The sequence below is a fragment of the Poecilia mexicana genome, unplaced genomic scaffold (genome assembly GCF_051168715.1).
Source record: "Poecilia mexicana isolate PSO_F unplaced genomic scaffold, ASM5116871v1 scaffold_18, whole genome shotgun sequence".
NCBI lineage: Eukaryota > Metazoa > Chordata > Actinopteri > Cyprinodontiformes > Poeciliidae > Poecilia > Poecilia mexicana.
The window spans coordinates 9934492-9942798 of NW_028263387.1; positions in this window are offsets into that span (position 1 = coordinate 9934492).

An 8307-nucleotide genomic window follows, 5' to 3' on the forward strand; every position below is an offset into this window, starting at 1 on the left:
TCCATGAAAGCAGTAGTCCAGGGAATAACATTATAATGACATTAAAATGACATTATAACATGATGTAAAGCTCAAAAAAGTCAATTTTACCCAACGCTGTCCCTTTAGCAAATTGATATCATGATAAGAAAAGAACATTGTCTGGAAATGTTGTGAGATTATGTTTCTGCAATAAAACATCTTTTTATCTACTACACATCTTTACCAGGGTGCAAATACTTTAGTTCTTAGCAAATCACTACTGTATAGGAAAGTGATTACAGCGAGATCAGCTGACAATCAGCTGATCCTGTTTTACTGACAGCAGCCCCCACAGACCTCATGACGCTGAATTATTCAGCTCCAGAGGGCAGGGGCATTGGGGCCGGTTAGCAGCAGAGGTCAAAGTAATGTCCCCGCCCAGTCAGAGTGCTCTTCATGCCTGCTGATTGCACTGGTATGGCTCGAATGGAAGATGAAGTGAACCGTGTCAGGGGACGCTTCCGGCATCAGCACAGCACACCCCCACCTCTGCACAGGAGACAGAATCCCTTTCAAAGAGTTTTGTTGCCTTACAACCTTTAAGATGACAGTTGTGTGCTTAAGTAATATTTTATCAATCAAATCAAAGCAGTTTTCGTCTGTATAATGATGAATTACTTCAGTGTGAAGAGCTGTTCAATATTATTTAACTTTAAGAAGCAGTGGCGTGCACAGACATTTGGAGGGCCAGGGGTGCTCAAGTATTAAAGTTTTAGAATCCTGGTTTGTTGAGCTGTTTTGGTTTTTCATTTGATTCTAGTTTCATTATTATTTTGTGTTAGTTTCTCACTTTGGTCTTGTTCCAGTTTTCCTATACTTCAGTTCTTCTTAGTGTTTCTAGTTATGATTATTTCTTGTTTATTGTTGTTCTTTGTTACTCCAGTTTTATTATGTTTCTCAAGTATAGTCACTTTATCTCTCCCTCTCCTCAGTCTGCCTCCTGCTCACTCCACTCACACATGCAACCCATTAGCTCATCAGCCCAGGTCATTTGTTCAGCATTCAATCTCCTCAGTAATTAAGCTCTTCATTCTCAGTCACTCCTTGCCGGTTCCTCTCATACACTCCTGTTACTTCTCGTCATCCCATGTACCCCTGGTTTTCATTGTTGGGTTTTTCTTTTCGTGTTAGATTATTTAGTTTCACCCTGGCTATCTGTGATTTTTGTAAACTTTGCTCATCATTTTTTATGTTAAAACTACCACATGCTCCCAGCTCCTCTCTGCATTTTGGTTTGTCCTCTAACACACTCACCATGACAAAAATGGCACTTGGAATTGCTGGCTGCCTTAGTAGTTTGAGATCTATTACAGACCACACACAAAAAACAATTCCAGAATGGCACTCTTTTTGACCAGAGGAAAACAGGGCCGTTAAGAAGTACTCATGGAGTATTTATTCATATTTTTAAGGTTTCGAGAACATTTATTATCTTGAAATGGCTCAAAATGAAAAAGAGTTTGACACCCCTTCACAGTCCATTCTTATGAAACCCAATATTCTAATATATTGCCTAGTCTTGCTGATAATAAATCTCTTTCATCAAATCAGATAATAAATCCTCCAATCGATCAAAAACCGGCCCATTCAGCTAAATTTGTCCATTTAGCAAAGAGGTGTCGTGCATTATTGCTGACCAACAAACAACCTGAAAAAATCATAAGTGTAATATGGTAATAGAAGCAGGGTGTTTAACAAGCAGTGGACAAACTCTACACTTCATCACAGAGAGGATCAATAGGAAGAAAAGACAGTGCAGCCTCATAAAAGACTAATGTTCTTCCCAAGAATAATAACCCATATAGAGGAGCCAATAACGCTGCAGCATCGGCGTGGAGCTCCGAACACAACAGCTCAATAAATCATTGCAGCACACATCATTCCTCAATCTTTCTGGCATGTTTGCACATCAGCAGGACACTGGAGGAACCAAACTATACCTGGTAGTTTTAAAAATGTTCATCAGGGTAAAAAGAAAAAAGTAAAGGCAATGAGTGAAGGAAAGCGTGATGAAAAGAAATGATCCTCCAGGGTTCAATCTCTGCGGGACTACCAGGAAGGAAGGCATTAAGAGGAAGAGTAAATTAGTACTGCATTTTCTTTAGACCTGTGGGATTCTTATTGGATGCAATTTTAAAAAGCAATGCAGGTATTTTTAAAAACTCTACAGGAAAAGTAGAAAAAAAAAACATTCTGATATTGATTTTCAGATTTTGCCACAACCACAAACTTCCATGTGTTTTATTGGGGTTTTGTGAGCTAGATCAGTGTAAAGTCACATATAATTGTTCATGGGAAGGAAAAAGATGCATGTTTTTTTTTATTGTTCTACAAATAAAGTGTTACAAGATTTTCCCCTGAAAACTTAATAAGCCTGGTGATTTTGAATTAAAAAATCTTTAAAGTTGACAGGAAATTTGAAAATATCACTTGATAATTATGTATTATTGAAAGATTAGAAGATTGATACCTGAACACCAACTATAAAGTTTGAAAAAACGTTTAAAAAAGACTTAGATAAATAAGCAATCCTTAGCCTGGTGGGGGCACAAGTAAAGCCTGGTGACCCGCCAGGCTTATAATGGACTGGGGGAAACCCTGGAGTTAAATTTGTCTTCAACTTTGTCAGTGAATATGTTGAACCAAGTTTTGTTTTTATTATTAATCTACCTGCTTTGCATATATAGACTGATTTTTCCCTCACATTCATCTTGAACTTCAACTAAGTTGTAGTTTTATCAAATAAAAATTATCAACAGAACTTACAAAAATCACAGAGAGCCATGGTGAAACAAAAGAATCCAACACTATAAAAAATCCCAACAATGAGAAGCAGCAGTACACTGGATGACAGTAAGCAACAGGAATGGACGAGAGGAACCGGCAAGGAGTGACTGAGAATGAAGTGCTTAAATACTTCATGCCTTAGATTCTCAATTGAATTTAAGTTTTGCTTTTTACCAAACCACTCAAATAAATGAATATACTGTATGTTTTGGGTTGTTGTTTTTTTAAGTTGGAAGGTGAACCTTGAACAATCACTATTTTGGATTTGGGTGAATTTAACAGAAACAGAGAAGCAATATCAGTTGTGTGGTTATTTTTTTTTTTGTGGTACTGAAAGTGTGGAGAAATAAGTCATCGGTAAGTATTAGTGATTGACTATCACAGCAATATTAATATTGGATATTTTTCACATTTGTGCATCCCTATTAAAACCCTAATCAAATACATATCCCTTTAACTGTAGCAAAACAAAATGTGAAAAAAAAAATCAATATTTGTTTTATGTATCAGACAAACTTTTTAACCCACCTATTTAATCCTGAACATGTACAGCCATTTCTCTCAGTTAGGTTAAGAATAATGGGGTAAGAACAGGGTTGGTGCTTGGTTGACTGGCTATCTTCAGCTACCCCAAGCACTCTTTTACTACAAAAAGGGTTCAAATAATGCATGGATGCCTCATTCTCAGATTTGCCTTCAGGGCCTGTGAATTACAAAACACCCCATGTTGCTTCAGATTTAAATATTAGTCTGCACAATTAAACGAGCCTCTGCTTTCACTTCTCTACTGTTCAGAGGACAAGCGAGTAGACCTGAAGACTTTCCTAACTGAATATTAAATCATTAGTTTATGACGGAGTCTCTGGCTTCTAATAAACAGTATTTCTAATATTTATTGTGTATGCTGTGAAAACAAGGGCGGTATGCAGAATGTATGATCCTACCGCTTTCCTGCAATCATTCCCAAAGCCCTGCGAGAAATATGCTTCAGAAACACACACACATGCACACGCACACATAAAACACTGTCCTACATTTTTCAGAAATGATTTGTTTGAACTGTTGACATGTTTTGAGCTTTAATCGTCTGTTTTAGTGTTGAGTGAAATGAAATGTCTTGTTACACGTTTTGCAGCTCCGGGATTCTCGTATATCTTAACATTTTTTAGTTCCCACACAACTGCCAACCAATCGGCTCATGTACTGATGCATTAGTATAAATATTTGAACTGTTGTATATAAATGTATCTCCAAACAGCAGTGATTGGTGCGCGAGAAGGTTAGTCAAGTACTATTAGTGTTTTACGATCCATGTTAGCACAAGTACAACTCGTGTCGGAATAAGCCATGTTGTTTAGGCAGGAAGAGTTTTAAAATCGGAGCGTTTGTCGTTGCAGAGAAAATCCCTTAACTGCCTGCACCACCGGGGCAACAAAGTCCTCCAGCTTCTCTGAACCAAATATAATATCTGTGCAACAACGTGGCATTTCCTGTCTGCTCAACCTTCAGAGATTAACTACAGCAACAAGCATTGCCAGGAATCACTCACATATCATTTCCTAAATATCTCTCTGTGTTTATGTATGTCCACACCAAACATTTTCCAGTGTAGAGAAGGCGGCAAAGCTGATTGAAACACTAGCCATATTTTGAAGAAAACTGACCTCAAAGGGCCTTTTGTGATGACAAATGGGGCACACTTAAAGGCTTTCGATTAGCATGTCCTTAAACTGAATCAGGATTTCCACATATGGCATATGACTCATTAAAATGCAAAAAAAATCTTAGTCTCTCTAAATTCTCCTTAGGTGTTATTTTGTAATTATGCATCTTTATACTCTTACTTGAGTAATTTTTTTTGAGTTAACTACTTTTTTTTTAATAGATAAAAATATATTGAAGTACAGGCATCCTATTGAATATAATTTTTGGGTACGATATCCAGTGAGTGTGTATGTGAATGGTTGTTTGTTCTGTGTTGTCCCGTGGTCCAAGGTGTACCCAGTTTTTTTCCAAATACAGAAGCATGTGAGAGATCATAAGTACACCCTTTCGTCAAATTTGACAAGTGGGCGGTACTTCTGGTGAGGGAGGGGCTCAGTGGGTGGTCCAGAAGTTGGGTACAGATGTTTGAGGATCTGACCCGTAGCAGATGGTAGCTTTTGATGTCAGTGACTTATTGCTTAAATAAATGCTTGTGCTAACTGTGGACTATGTTATAGTTTTCTCTCCAAGTATCAGAAAGTTTCAGGATATGCAGGATGAAATATGTGACCAGATGCCCCTCCCCCCCTCCCTCCTTATCTCCTTCCCTGAACAAATACTTTATTCAGGGGAACTTTAACATCTGCTCACCATAAACTCCTCCCAACCTCTTTGAATTAACCAATAGAAACGGAATAATTTACTTGTAAGTTAGCAGTGAATAAATAAATATACTATATTCCAAACAATGTTGGCTGCTGAGCTTGAGAAGTAAAAGGGATGAGTGTGCTTGATTCTTTTTGAGGTGCATGCCAGTTGGGTGGAGATGGTGAAAACATTCAAAGTGTACCATTTACTGTTTTAATTTGACATATAGCAATATACCCAGAGAAGTTGAAATAGACTAGGAATGTTGTAACCACCTCTGGTTTTAAACAGATTGTCTTCTTGATACACAGCGTTAAGCGGAGTGATCCCGGCCCTGCACACAAAAGCATTTGCAGGAGTGTGTGTGTGTGTGTGTGTGCGTGTGTGTGTGTGTGCGTGTGTGTGTGCGTGCGTGTGTTTGTGTGTGTGTGTGTCCCTGTGTACACAGTAAAAATGCCAGTGTTGAATTAACACCCAAAAGTGTCTATATGTGTCCAAGTCAGCAGGTGTTAAAGTAACACTTTTGAAAGTGTTAAAATATTGGCACTCATTTTTCTGTTAAATTAACTTTGGTCTATAATATTGAAATGGGTTTAAGAAAAGTTAAACTTTCAATTTCTGTGTATTGTTTCGAATATTTTCCACTGGATTTTATTGATATTGACACCTTGTGGGTCAATTATTTACTTTTTTAACACCACATTATGTTTTGTGATCAACACGACACTGGTGTTACATTTTAACATATTTTAACACCAGCACTGTTGTAAATGTTGATGTGATGCTCTGTGTTGTTGAATTTAACACCAGATGACTTGGCCAAAGGTCAGTCATCTTCCCTTATGAACTTCATCCTGTGCTGGTCAAAAGCAGATATGTTTTTTGTTCAATTCCGGACGCATAAATGGTGTGATGTGGTTAATCTATAACCAGTGTTGAATTAACACCCAAAAGTGTCAATATGTGTCCAAGACACACACATGTTTGTGTTGCTATCTTTGTGGGGACTTTCCATTGACTTCCATTCATTTCTACAGCCTAAACCTTACATTTACCCTTTTCCTAACCCTAACCATCACATACCTAACCCTAACCCTAACCAAAACTCAATTCATACCTTAGACCTAACTCTGACTCCTGACCCAAAAACAGGGTTTCCTCTTGTGGGGTTTTAATGTTTTTTATCGGGTTTTAATGTTTTTATCTGTTTTAATCTTTTTCAAAATCTCGGGTTTTAATGTTTTTATCTGTTTTAATCTTTTTCAAAATCTCTTTCTCACTGTTTATTCTGTCACATGCTGTTTGCATTTTAATTATGTAAAGCACTTTGAAATGCCTTGCTGCTGAAATGTGCTATACAAATAAAATTTGATTGATTGATTGATATAAATAATTATAAAAGTATCCATAAATTGAATTAAAAATATTTTTTAGATATTTTCCAACTCCATTGAAATTTGTCCCTAGTTTTTGTCAACACCGTCAGACATAAAAAGAATGTAAAAAAATCAGGCATTATTGGGGGGCACCAGAACTTCTGAGGACCCCATGACCACTTCTTTTCTCTTCCTTTGCTAAGAGGGCTAGTTAGCTCTGGTTAGCTTAAGTTATTCTTTAGTTTTTCTTCTGTTTTATTCCTAAGTTGCTTTTCACAGCCATGATGTGACAAGCCATAACTGACAATTTTCAAAACTTTGATGAAATTTTGTGAAATAAAAGCTTAATTTTAGTATACTGTAAAGATTTCATGGACCTGACGAGCTACAATGTGGCCTCCTTCAGAATAACATCATATAAATTGAGGTAGTTTGGCTTTTTGTCAACTCCGTCAGATGTCAACTCCGTCAGAGTTTTTCTGACTCTTTCAGTGAAATTGTTGTCAAATCTCACTTAAATGTGCAATTTAATCATTTTAATGTATTTTACATACATTGCTCACATGTATCAAGTTTTTCATTTTACTCACTAGTTTGTCACCACCTTCAGTTTTGTCAACTCCGTCATGCACTGTCAACTCCGTCAGATGGACTTTTTGTTGTTTTCTGTTTTAAATAATATTTAAAACAAATAAATTTATTAAAACAAACAAATTTCTTGAGAAGCATTTGTCTGTAAAATGAGTAAAAATATCACTAATAGGGTATTTTAAAAATAATTTTATATTTATTTCTGTCAGATGGTGATGACAAAGTTCTGGGTCAGGTCGATTAAAAATGTAATTTTTAAAAATATGTTGCAACTGGGAGCCTGCACCTTAGCATCTTTACATTTCCAAAACATTATTTGTCATATTTGCATACATAAGGTTGAGAAATAATAAAAATAAAAACATGGGAAAATTAAAACCCATTTTGTCCCTATTCTCAAGAAACAATATCCTTTAATTATAACCTGAGTAGAGATTTGAGCTCTTTCTTTCTACTTCTGCTCGGTTTTATCACTTTCCCCCTCCGACTAGATTAATATTCCCTCTCTTTCCCTCACGTATTAATGCGCTTTTTCTGCCTCTGTATTATTATGAACGTGTAAGCGCGCGTGCCAACTGAACGCGACCGTGCGTCATAAGCACCAGCGCGCGCGCATTGGCTACTTTACGACGGAGGGACATCCACACACACCCCAGTTAGAGGGAGGCAACCGCTGCGAGGAGTCAGAGCCGAGACACCCGAACAATAACCAGACAGCTCCCCGAGCCCGGACACACATGAGGCAGAGCGCGAGGGGGAGCGCCGGAGGCTTCCCTGCCGTGTAAAGCCAGCCGGAGACAGAGCGGAGCGGAGGAGCGGGGAGGGACGTCCAGCACCGGCGGGAGGAATCACCGCCACACGGCCGTTATATGTGAACGCCGCCGCGGGATGAAGGTGGGTATCTGTTCGCTCCCATTGTGTAATGACAGCATCTCTGCCCTCCATGGCTGCTGTAGTAACGCGTCTTAATGTGATGTAGATGAAGGGTCCGGTGGGACACGTGACGGGAATCATTTAGTGGTGTGGCTTGATTTTTAGTTCTGTTTTTAAACGGGACACTTAACTCGTTTGAGGGCAGTTTGAATAAGAGAGGATTCGTGGATCCGATCTGACACTCTCCTCTCCTCCCCTCCAGAGGACATGTGTGTCATTTGCCTGAGATTGGCGGCGGAGTGATTTT